Source organism: Coturnix japonica, chromosome 8 (genome assembly GCF_054131305.1).
Source record: "Coturnix japonica strain WE chromosome 8, WE-NBRP24, whole genome shotgun sequence".
In the NCBI taxonomy this organism is placed as follows: domain Eukaryota; kingdom Metazoa; phylum Chordata; class Aves; order Galliformes; family Phasianidae; genus Coturnix; species Coturnix japonica.
In genome coordinates, this window is record NC_140670.1 from 18,448,858 (window position 1) to 18,461,781 (window position 12,924).

The 12,924-nt window shown below is 46.7% G+C and overlaps 1 protein-coding gene across 7 annotated transcripts in view; it reads right to left on the minus strand.

Annotated features, from left to right (window-relative positions):
* Positions 1-12,141, minus strand: part of SLC16A12 (solute carrier family 16 member 12) — a 28,459-nt gene extending 16,318 nt beyond the window's left edge. The window contains exons 1-3 of one of the 7 annotated variants that reach the window (XM_032445250.2): positions 12,056-12,141; positions 11,668-11,792; positions 1,382-1,495 (exon numbers count right to left, since the gene is read on the minus strand). The gene's annotated coding sequence lies outside the window, so the exon portion shown is untranslated. Of the gene's footprint in view, positions 1-1,381; positions 1,496-8,343; positions 8,631-9,635; positions 9,838-10,055; positions 10,241-11,667; positions 11,793-12,055 lie in introns of those variants that run through there. The other 6 variants (XM_032445247.2, XM_032445253.2, XM_032445248.2 and 3 more) reach the window with 6 other exon arrangements.
* Positions 12,142-12,924: the final 783 nt, after the last annotated feature.

The following is a 12,924-nucleotide window of genomic DNA, read 5'->3' on the forward strand; positions in this document are numbered from 1 at the left end:
CCGAACAAGTTAACCAGAAGACTGCCTCTATTTGCCTGATGTTCCAGGGCTGCTGTTAGCAGCAATTCATTTTATTTTCCTTCAATATGCAGGATTTGTTTGCAGAAACTAACCAGGCATGAAAAGGCAAGGCAGGCTATTTCCTTTCACTCACACAAGCTTACATTTTGAGAGAAACCTATTAGGATCCTTAATGCCATATGTGCTCTTCTACTGGACAACACACACCATATGATACCAAACTGAAACCAGGACCATTATTTTTCTTAGAAGGCTTACAGCTGAAACCACAAGCCCAGTAAAATTATGATAGTTCTATTTTAATCTCAATGTCTCTATTTTTTGTTTGTTTGTTTACTTTTAATAAGGATAATATACAATTACTGTACATAACATACTGCACTACTATAATCTCCAGCAGTAATAGAAGGAAATCTTTGACTAAGGGAAATACATGTAGTATATACAGATACATATTTTGATAGGTTAATTCCAATTAACCTTAAACCACCTAAATGTGAGAGCAGTATCATGTACAACACAAACAGCGTGTGAATGAGTCAAATACACACACTGCAAAATAGGTAGCCAGGCAACACACACCCAGTTTTATTCTAAGAGTTGAACACACTGAACCGATGGCTTTTGGAAGCACAAAAGACAAGCCCATGCCAAGCCTCAGCCTCACAGGAACATCCTGCTGCTCAGCCTCACAGCTGGGGTGACCTACAGCCAAAGGTCCTTGTTCAATGTCTTTTCCAACCTGAGAATCTACGATTCAAATTAACAAACCTCTCCTTAAATGCCAGAATTTAGTTTTTGAAAAGAGTTGCCAGGAATGGTGACACCCCCATTTACTTTACATCAGCTGTCATGTCTTGGCCAGTCTTACTCTGGTCTAAAATGCCCTCTGCAATATAAAAATTTTCCTCCTTTGGTCAGTAATATCAGTATCCAATATGATAAAGGCAGACATATTTGCTACCAAGGCCTTCTGCATTTTAATAGAAGACAAAATGATTCATATGTGAATTAGTTCAGCTGAGAGCAATCATATATTATTTTGATAAGATTATCAGGAAACAATAGACTTCCTAACCAGCCCAAGGGAAGCCAGGACTTTATCTGCCATGAGGATAAAATGAAAGCACGTGCCTTCACTGCACTCTACATGTTCTAAGAGTGAGAAACTTCTGAAAATGACAACACAGAAGCTACCAAGCTGGGAAGGAAACATCAAACGCTTCTCTGAAAGACAAGGGAACAGATGGAGGTCAAGGGAAAAAAATGATACTTTGTTAGCTATAAAAAGTAAACCTCTCTCTGATGAGGAAGAACATGACTGACTGCACGCACGATGTGTAAAAATGCATCTACTCACCAGTAACACAGCGTCTTAGTGAAATCAAATCCTCTGAAAGTTAACAAACAACCAACGCGTCTTCAGCAGATCAGCACATTCTTCATGCTCAGTCTTCCATTCGGCCTCTCCAAGCTGCATTTCAACCAGATCCAGAAACTTCTTTTAGTTCTTAGGAAATCTTAAAAGCTTCAAGAAAAGTGCCTCTGACGAGTGCATATTGATGCAGCTGCTCGATTACATCATTTGCAGGAAAGACCAGCAAGAACTTTCCATGCTACTTAGGGGTGTACTTCTAATTACTGCAGCCCAGATCTACAGCTTCCCAGTTTTATGTCAAAGGATAACTTTTTCTTCACAGAGAACATGGAGTTTTTTTGGTAAGTGAAGCACAAGAAGCCAACCTGCCCTGTTACAAATGTTTTATTTTTGCTTTCCAGATTTCTATCCATTTAAAAATTCCTTTCTATTACTTTTCTGGTGTTCCTGTAGAGCTCCTCAGTTTTTATCCCATCAACTCCATACACACACTGAACTGTCAGCAAGCAAAATGTCAGAGCAAGTTTTCTCACAAACACTTCTATGTTCACATTCAAGGAATTTGGGGAGAAGTAACTAGATAGAATGCTTGAAGAAATAGCCAACCACAAGAGGTAAGGGATTGGCTTAACTATTAAAGAGACCAAGGACAAGAAAGGCACCTTTGCAACAGAAACCCGGGGGGCCTGTGGCAAAAAATCCAACTTGTAAGCAGGGAGGGCTGAAGTACTACAGAAGTGAACACTGAGCTGCATTAGGAAGAATGAGACAGAAGGAAAACAGCAAACCAGTATCACCAGATTGTATCATGCTTTTCTCTTCAACGGCTACACTGAAAAGGCACAGATGGCTATAGGAGAGGAAGAGTGCATACAGAGCAGCAAGACATGGCATTAGGGAGTTATCTTGCATTTAGACAGCCACGATAAGAGAGACCATAAATGGCAAAATGTTAAAGGACTTAAAAAGGGGGAAAAGAAAGAGACTGATGTTATCTACAAAACAAAAAAACAGAAATGTCTCTAAGAACCAGTCACAAAAGAATTGATTAAAAGGCTCTATTCCTTCCCATTAAACTCAGTCCTCCCCATTGGAACAGCAAAGCACTTACGACCACAGGACCAACTCAGCCTGCCCAACATCCCATAAAACACCCAAACACTCCTATCAGCAGACTCACAAATGGAAACACTTCAGACACAGACTGTGCAGGCGCTGCCACTTAATCTGACCCCACAGACCAACTATGGGCCATTTATCACAGCATTCTGAACAGTTACCCAGAAACTACTGCATTAGGAAGCGTACACTACCAAACACCTGGCCAAGATATTCAGGAAAATTCTGCAGAAGAAAGGATAGGCCCCCGAGCTGGTACTGCACTCCTACAGCAGTTTTGAAGAAGAAAAAAACCTTCAATCCTCAAACTTCGATCTCACTTTCCTTCCTGACATTGTTGGTTAAGGAGCCATCACGAAGAAATGCATGTGCCAGCTGTTCAGATGGGGCAGTCACATACATACCATTTGTCACCGTGTGTGACAACTTGGGAACCAAAACACAAGAGATTTCAAAGAAGGACTCAATAAATATCCTCTTATCTTGTTATCCTGACCAACCTTGTAATTGTCCCTCAACTAGATCCCATTATCAATAATCCTTTCAGTGACATTGGTTTTACTTTAAGCAGCATTAAGACACGGAACGTCACAATAAAAATAAGAACGATCAGACAGTAAGAATTACTTCCAACACTTCTTTAAATTCTCAGTAATAGAGAGTGATATTCCTTAAAATCTTTTCCAGATGAAATGAAAAGAAAAAGAACAGAATATACTGTTGGGTTCTTCTTTTTCGAGAGCTATTTGCAATGAAAATTCACCCCATCTAGGGAGTAAACTATTATGAGAACCTCAAATTACTTAAACTGCAGTTTCTGAATTACCTGAAAGAGTAACCTGGGGTATTTCAAAGAACTGTTGTTACAGGGAACTGTTGGTTTACCCCTAAGTTCATTGACATTGCAATAATGAAAGATAACCTTGAGCTCATGTCAAAAAAAAATAAAATTTAAGGGAAAATTTGATTAATATCTTAGATTTGCTGAGAAATATTTCAGCTGAGTTGAGCTTCCTTTATCAGTAAAGTAACACTGGTATATGGAAATACATTGTTAGCAACTTCTGCCTAAGAACCTGTTTTCTGAACAAAGCTCTGTTCAGCCTGCATCCGTCAAATCCTGCATTGTTACATCATGCCCCCCTTGTGCAGGCATTTCAGTTAGGTCAGGCTGTGTTAGACAAACTCTAAGTGACAATAAACTTTCAAATTCACCTAAAGAAAAAAAAACAACCAAAAACTTTTTTTTTTTTTTTCAATTCAGTCCACAAATGACAAATGCCAGCTGACTTCACTTACCTCCATAAAACACTCTGCTTGCTTTCACACATCACTTCTTACTGTCACCACCTTCACAGCCTCTTCCTTTCATTCTTTCCCCAACCATTTGTTGGGTAGTGTGTCAGTGCAAGCTGCATAGTCCTTTACTGCCAGTGATATATAACCAACACCATTTTCTCGGTTGTTTCATTCCTTAAGAGCAATAAAGCTAATGTCACCTAATATTCACAGAGTATGAGTTTTCACACATCTCCCAAAAACTCTTTCCTCATCTAGTTGTACAAGACAGCAAAGTTGCCCACTAAGAGCTCTGTGTAGAAACGCCTCAGATGCCCACGCAACAGATCTGAGGTGAAACACTTCCTTCTCCTGCCCTTCTGGCACACCAACAGAGCCTGGACACTGACACATCATCACACAGGGGCTGTTTCTGTGCAGTGTGCCTCACAAGCACCATTACACTGTGTAGGTTTCTTCTCCTGTAAGATTACTCTTTCCACAGTTAAGTTAATTAAGAATAAACAAGCTTGCTGAGACTGTTGTATTTATTCCCACAAACTTGCTTTTCATCATGCTAGATGAATGGGCGCTGGCAGAAAGAACCCTAAATGGGATCAAGGTGAAATGCTGGCTTCGTGAACAGCAGCACATGGAGAACCAGGTATGGTTATATCACACCCTAAGTTACCCGTCCTCTCTTGCACTGTCTTACTGTTCTGTCCTATACACAGCTCCTCCAAATGCCTTAGCAAACCCAAATGGGAGCTGCCCAAAGGTTGAGCCCTGTGCCATGCTCCCACAGGACCTTGCTGTGCTGCTCATTTACTTGGTAGCTACAAACCAATCTTCAAAAAATGAAAACCAAGTTTGACCAATTTAATCCTGTTCTGAGTGCCAAGATTTTCACAGATTTAGGGTGGGCATCAGGTCCTCCAGTACAAAATAAATTGCTTTAGATGAGGAAACAGAACATAACAATTCCATAATCCATAACAAAACCAGCTTTTATACAAAAAGCTCTAGATGTTCCTGGAGCAAGGACTGACACCTCTCAGAGAAATTATTTGGCTGTTGTGTTCCCAGCTCCATCACAAGGGGAAGTGCTGCTGTTTTCAGCTCTTTCTGCCCAGCCCATTTCTGTGCCAACATTCTGTCTGCCCATAAGAACACTTTCTCCAACCCCTCAAGTAAATGAGATGCACTTTTGCTCATCAGATTTGCTACTTCTGACATCATGCCATAGCCACACCAAGGAACATTCAAGCTAATTAAATGCTGTTTCAGAACTTCAGTTAACAGAAAAACAGAACCAACAGACAGAGGACTGTTAATAAACACATTTCTCAAATGCCTATTGCCTTTATCTAGAAAAAAAACATTGTTGGTTTGTTAGATGAAGCAGATCAGATAGCATGACTTCAAAGCTTTTACTTGTTTGGTTGGAAGAAAATGTATTTTAAGGGCAAATTCATGTGAAAGCTAAATGTCCAACAGATACAGCTAATAGGGAGAGAACCCTCCAGTACAGTAACATGCTGCGGGACTGGGCATGGCAGGTGATCATGGTGAAAAAGAGATGGGCAGTGATTTGTTACCCAGACTGACAGGACCTCAGCTGGAAGATGATGAGACAAGAGGGGAAAAAAAAAACAACCATCACATAAACCCCCAAACCAAACACATTTCTTTCCCCCAGCCCCCAAAAATCCTGAAGCTGCTCCTGGTGAGGAGTGTAGTAAGAGCAGCACATTCAAATGGGAATGTTGCAACAAATCAATTCCCTGAGAACTACTAAAAACATTAGGTTACTAATCTAGAAGGTAGCCTATGTAACAAAAAACACAAATACTTCCACAAAGTTCAGTATTGTAATGGTTCTAAAGCCAAGTACGGGTATTTACTGAATGCTGAGCCACCCCTATACCATCAGTGCCATGACCTAGCCCAGCAAACTCCAGTCTAAATGACTGAGACTGGATGCTTCAACTCAGGCTGATAATGAGAGCCTCAAAGAAGGCTCAAGAAGACAAGGAGTTGTCAATCCAGTTACCCAAGTACCTTGGGACAGCACATGAGTAACACATAGGACTTCACACAGGATCTCACAGCCCACTGTGTCATCAGTGAGAGGAGTGGGCAAAGCTGGGACAGCAGCTGCAGCCTAGCAGAGCTCAGCCCTATCCCAATAGCTCCTAACTGCATGCCAACAGCTGCTGCACTGCCTGAACCAGCTCCAAGCCCCTCTGTCAATGGAGACTAAGGTTGTCAAACACCAGCTTAAGGATGTAAGCCCTAAAAGGAGCACGAGGAAGAGGTATCTGCCTGCATCAGCAGACTAAATTAGTATGCTTCAGAGGTTCTCAAGAAGTCCTCAAAGCCAAAGAAGTTTAAAGATGCACATACAGTGAACACTTAAATACAGAACTTATTAAGCAGTGTCCCAGAAATACACGGCTTGTTAAATAAGAATCCAGAATGCTGTGGTCAGCAGGAAAACCATCTGGATCACACTGGACGTGCTATTTAAGAAGCTGAACAGCAGCACAGGCTCCAAGAAACCCCCATAGAGGCAGAGGAAAGATCCCACTTTTGCATTTTGCATCTGGGAAATGTGAGTCATCACATCCACATTGGTACAAATCCAGGAACTGCAGGAAGGAAGGAAGGAAGCTTTGAAATGGGGGAGGGGGAGGGTGAAAGAGGGGGGACTGTTTCCATGTTGAACAAAGGGAGAGAGAAAGGTCAGCACTGTCCTGCTGAGGGCTGTGCGTGGGGAGTTACATTTCCAACTTCAAAGCTACTTCGGGTCCTGTGCAGAAAAGGGGATGCAGGAGCGAGGCGGTGGTGAGCTGAAACATCTCCACGCTTCTGTGCTCCAAACTCACCCACAGGGTTCTGTGCAACAGCTGAGAAACACCTTCCATTTTTTTATATGGCCTTAGACAATGCTTTTGTTCTCCTACCTATCTCCTATCTAGAACTTCACTTCCAACTTTTTAATCAAGAACCGAAGTGTATTTTACTGTATTTTCATCTGCATTCTTACCTAGTGCTCAGAATTAATTCAAGAGAGGTTTTTAAACATTATGCATTCCGATACTCCAGAAGAAATGGAGTGTAAGCAGTGTGTGTGGGCAAACCCCCAAGCACAGCAGCAAACAGATGGCTGAGGAAACCCAGAAGTGCAGTCACATTTCTGGGCAATCTAGGGACATTGCTCTGGTGGTATCTCCAAGCATCAAGACCAGAAGAACCATCTCCTCTGTGCTCTCGAGAAGCACAGGGCAGCCATCATCTGGAAAATTTACACTTCCCAGACTCTCCCTGAGTGCACACTGAGCCCTGAAAGGTGGGAAGGGTGAGCCATTCGTTCTCCATAAGTAGCCCACCAGTGAGTTACAACAATAATGTGCACTGCAGCTAAATATCCACACATGGCTCAGGGCTGCATGTTATCATTATTTCTGGATGCTGTTTTCAGGACCTTCTGGCAGCAGAACTTATTCAGAAAGCGTTCAAAGACAAGATTCGATGGAAGCTCCACAGGTTCTGATGATAACCACTATGGGTAACAAAACTGATATTTAATAGTTAAAAAGCATTTTCTAGGAGTCCGACGTATCTCAGAGGCATTGCTTCCGCATTCAATTTAACTTCAATTTAAATTCAATTTAATTCAATTTAACCCCAGCATACCTTTGCATCAACTGCCAGCCTTGCTTGCTGCTGTACATATTGGGCACCTGACATGTGTAGAGAGACCATGGCTACACACAGCTGCTCATACCTCTTATTTACACCACATCCCAAAATTCAAACCAGAGCCAATAAAATCACCTTACAACAAAAACACCAGGAAAGGAGAGAAAAGAACCATTAATCCTTTGGCAAAAAAGTTGTGATGCTGACTGAAAGCAAATGCTGATGACCACTTCAGGTACTGTCTTCTCAGTTCGTTACTTCAACAAATGAAAGGAGCGGAAACTAATAAATATGATGAACAACAGTAGAAAAGTGCTGCTTCATCTGCTACAAGTGCCAAGGAAAGGCAGCCAGCAGATGCTGCTCTGTGATGGCCTGCAGATTGCCAATACCACACTACAGCCAAGCAGCAGTTTCCCAATGGCTTCTGCACTGCATGCAAGGTACCTGATCATGTTTGCTAATGAAGAGGGAACTCATCCCAGCTCCCTACTGAAATACATCAGCTGGCTCCCTGGGCAGCACCACAGCCCTCAGGCTCTGGGAAAAAGTCTGTTGCAAATTGCTGGCTCATCTTTAGTGCAGTAGAGACCAGCGGATGCTGAAACTGCCCACAGCAGTGCCTACCTTCCTGATGCCAGAGCTGCAAACCCACTTGTCAGCACAGCTGAGGCAGCACTACAGCACCACAAGGCACAGAATGAAGTGGGGCTGACTGCAACTATTCAGCCCACAGAGACTCTCACTGCAGGGAAGGCTGTGCACAGGCTGCAGAACCCACCTGAGGTCCCAACTGGAGCCCCATCTTATAAGAAAGACAAGTACAGGAGATTGTAACTCACCCTCATGTACACGCTCCACGGGCTTAAGCAAGAGGAAGACAGAGGCCACACAAATGTCTTCACCCCGGGCTGCTGGCATGTGCTGGCAGCAGCTCACCCCCTGCTACACTGCAGCAACTGCAGGCAGCTCCCAAGAAGAAAGTACAGCTCTCTCCATGGTCCACTGAGCCACACAGCAAACATCACTGATTCCAGTGAATAAAAACACGGTGAGCAGCCTGTGCGCTGCGGGCTTTGGTTTTAAAGGGTCACACATTTCAGAGCGCTCCAGGTCACAGCTGGGAGCCACCGCATGCGGAAATGCCACAGCACAGCAGTCCCGCTGCTCCCAGCCCCACCTGCAGGATGCCCTCAGCCACACAGCGCCTGGGGGATGCAGCCAGCTCTTTTCAGGCTGCTGGAAAGAAACCCTTTTCCTCTTAGAAAGAATGGATAAAATGAAGGACTTTCTTCATTTGTTTGTTCTTAATCTAATTTTTAAAGCTACCAGATTATAAGATGATCCAAGGTGCAACTGTAAGAGAAGTAGTAAAAATCACATTTTTCTTAACTCAGTTTGTTTTAGCTTAGAGGGATGAGCGATTTCCCCTGTTAAGCACAGGCTGCCATAACACATCACTGTTCCTCCAAACTCTGTGAACGTCAAAGTGTGCTGTCACCTCCAAGCACACACATCCCAGCAGTGGTGCCCCCCGAGCTCTCTTAGTGCTGGATCACAGCAGAGAAACGCTGTAGGAATAGGAACGAGGAGTCCTAGAGCTGCCTGCAAAAGCAGCAGCACTATCCAGTAAATCACCGAGATTATGGGAAGCTTACAGCCTGCTGGCTGCGGGGTCTCACGGTGCCAGTTACAGCCGTGCTGTTTGCATAACCCCCTCTGCCATGCAGAGTGTGGCTGCAGGTCTGCCCCACGCATTCAGCTCCGTGGGCACGTGTAGAAGAGAATCAGTTACATGCAGGAGGGATGAGAGGCACCCAAAGGGCTGCATCTCTCCTTGCAGAATCTTGTGTCTGTCCAGCACAACCCAACCGCATTCACGAGACCTTTAAGACACCTGAGTCTATCGTCTAGAAAATAAAGGTTTATCCCGCAAAAGGGCACAGATAGACGAGGAGCGCTGAAGTTACACGCAACCAGATCCACGCGCCGCTAAAGCGGAACAACCGGGCGACGGCTCCGCGCTGCAGCGGAGCTCAGAGCCAACAGCTCGTGGTGCGTGGAGCGGACCGAGCGGAGCGAACGCGGTGACACCGCACACAGCGGCTCCAGCAGCGGCCGTGCGCCCCCTCACCTGTCCTCGCTGTCCGGCCGCTCCCTTACGGCCGCTTATGCAACCGTACGTCCCAAGGACCGACGGCCAAACTTCTCCCCGAGGAAGCAAATGGTGTTTGGGCCAAAACATCTGAAAAATCCGCCCCCTGCCCGCGACCGAGCCGCGGGGCGCCGGCCCGGAACGCGAGCCCGCACGGCGCGGGGCCCCAGCGCGGTGCCCGCAGGTGGACCGGAGGAGGGGAGGGGTCCCGCGGCGGCCGCTCTCCCAGGGGCTCCTTCAGCCTCCGACGTGGGAGCCCCGAGGGGGACGCTGAGAACCTTCGATGAACGTCGAGCCGCCAGAAAGTGAAAGGTCTTATTAACAACGCGCGTTCTTCAGAACGCCTATATGAAATAAGGGGCGATTCAGCACATAAAGCGAATGAAGGCTAATACTCACCGTGCCCTCTGGCATTCTTTCTCGCCCAGCGATCCCCTGCCCTCAGCCCGCCCAGCACGGCGCCCCCTCCCCAAGCCGAGCTGTGCGGTGCGCGTGTGCCGAGCGCTGCCCCGCGGGCACCCGGCGCTGTGCGGGGCGATCACCGCCGCACCTCCCCGCAGCGCCCATTGGGACGGGACCGCCCCGCTCCTCCCGCTGCGGTGGGCAGCGCCCGGGACCCCGCGTATGTGGACGGTGCGTATGGGGAGCGGAGTGCAGCCTTTCCCAGCGGCTCTCATATCCTTCTTGTTAAATAGGGAAAAACAAAACAAAACGAAGTTCTCTCGTGCAAAGAACCCGAAGCACTACTGATGTTTTGTTTAGCTGCCTGCCTGGCGTTACAACTTGCATTGCACTTATGTGTGCACACGCAATTTCCCCACAGAATGGTGAGGCTTACGGCTGATTTACCAGTTAATGCATCAGAGCTGGGTGTACACCAACACCTGCGCTGACATGGCCCTGGCACAGCTCCACATCATTAGGAGCTGCACTGCTGCCCACTGCGTTTTACATGTCTAAACTCAACACAAAGGCACAGACCAGGGCAGCCATGCAGGGACTGCAGCGGGCTTTGGACCCTCAACTGGGAACAAGTTTCAAATTCCAGCAGCCCTTTGTTTATCCAAGGAGATAAACCACGCCGGCTGCTGGACACGCCAGGGGCTGTCTGCCGGGGGCTGGAGAATAGCAGGGCCTTGATCAGAGGGACACCACTACCCTGGGACAAGTCCCACAAAAACCAAGACACTGCACAGGCTTTTCCCCTCCCTGCTGCCCTGCAGGCAGTCCCTGTACGGTGCCGGGAGTGGGCAGCTGGGAGCTCCAGGAGATCCCAAACCCCTCTGCTTCTTGGTGTGGGTCACAGACAGGGAAAGAGTCCAAGAGGTGACCTAGTGCAGGGCTATGGAGCTGCACTCAGCTCCCTGTGCCCAGGGGATGCAGCTGTGTCCCCTCTGCTCTGCTGTGCAATAGTGGCACGGTGTAGCTCATTGCCCTGCTCTCAGCCTCCCAGGGGGCCAGGATCATGCTGTCACCCCTCCCACCAAGGTGCCATAGAAGCACAGCCCTGCACGGGGGTGTCTGACCCTGGCTGAGGACACCACATCTGGGAGGGGCCTCCTTTGGGTCCTGTGCAAACAAGAGTAATATCTTCACACTCTTTTATACAACTGCCAAAGTAGAAAAGAAGTAAAAATCAGGAACAATAACACTAGAACTTACCAGGTGAGACGTGCCTTTGGAGGACGACCATGCGCTGTTGTACAGCTGATGAATGGCATTTGGACAACACTTTCAGACACAAGGTTTGCATTTTGGGTGGTCCTTTGTAGAGCCAGGCATTGGACTCGATGACAGTTGTAGGTTCCTTCCAACTTGGGATATTCTGTTTCTGTGGTCACTAACATTTGGATCTACCACCTTTGGCACCACTTGGTCAATGGGACGCAGCTTCCCTGACACCCCAGTATTAAGGCAATTACACCCCAGGCTGGACACAGACAAACCATGCCCCCACAGACCAAGCCTGGCAGACTCCCAGCCAGGAGGTGAGGCTCTCACCACCACTCACCAGCACAGGCTGCTTCCTGGGCACAAGGCTGAGCTGTGCTGCTTAGGTACACACAGGGCTCCAGCAGAAGGTCAGGAGACTGCAAGATCCTCAAAGCACGTGGTTGTATAATCCATGCGTGGAATCTGGTGTAAGAAAATAGGAGAACGTGTAGTTGTATTCGACAGCCTCCTCACTATTCAAACTGATGGTTCCTGCAAAACAAGGACATTATACAGTATTAAACCAAAAGACCCATTTGAAAACAGCCCACTTTCTAACAGCACCCAGGATGAGATGCTCCTACATTATTCTGCCTAAACACATCTCATGAGAATATTTGCAAGTTTTGCTAGACACGGTCTCTCTCCTTGACATACGCTCAGTAGAGTAGATGAGGAAAGCACACCATTTCCATGGCTCTACAAATGTTCGTGGCATCATTTTTCTCCTCTCCCTACTGGATGATAGGTGCTTTTGCTATGCTCTTCTGCAGAGGTATCAGCAGCTCAGCACCCACACCCCCACCTACAGCAGCTTCTGGGCCAAAGCAGGAGGAGCTCTGTCCCTCTGAAGAGCTCATGTAAAGGCTGATGCAGGCTGCAGAGCCTGTGGGCAGCACAGGTCCTTACCTAACCCTGCAAGAGCACACAGCACCAGATGACAGGTGATGGTGAGCTGCCTCCCATCTCCAGAATGTACATTAGAGACAGAACCCAGGCTGCACCCCACGCACTCTCTCCCTCCATCCCCCATGGCACAGTGCAGTCCCTGGGGCATTCTCCACTCCACTTCTGCTGTAAAATGCACAAGAGAACTGCTAGCCCTGATTGCACCCAGTGTTTTACTGCCCAACTGTTGTGTTTGTTTACAGCTAGGGGAAGAGGTTCGTTGTTTTAAATGTTAATATCCTCCTTTAAATAAAATATGCCCATTGATAATGTCTAGAGCAAACATTTGCAGAGCTAACAAACTGGGAAAACATTGTCATCTTACCCAGAGAGAAAGTTGCAAGCACCAAAGTGCTGTTTGACTTGGAGGCGCACCAGGGGGCTCCAGGGCCGCTTATGCAACACACAACCTTCAGTTATTTATTTTATTCCGTGCATGTGCAAGCGGGCTGCTGGGCTTCTATCTCCCTCTGTTTGCTTTTTCTCTTTAACTTGAGCATGTGTGGACAGAGACCTAAAGGAGAGCCAGGAACACCAAAAGCCAAGCACTGCGTGTAGCAAGGGAGCCGGGCGGCAGTGCCACCTAGTGGGGGACAGGGCACGACCC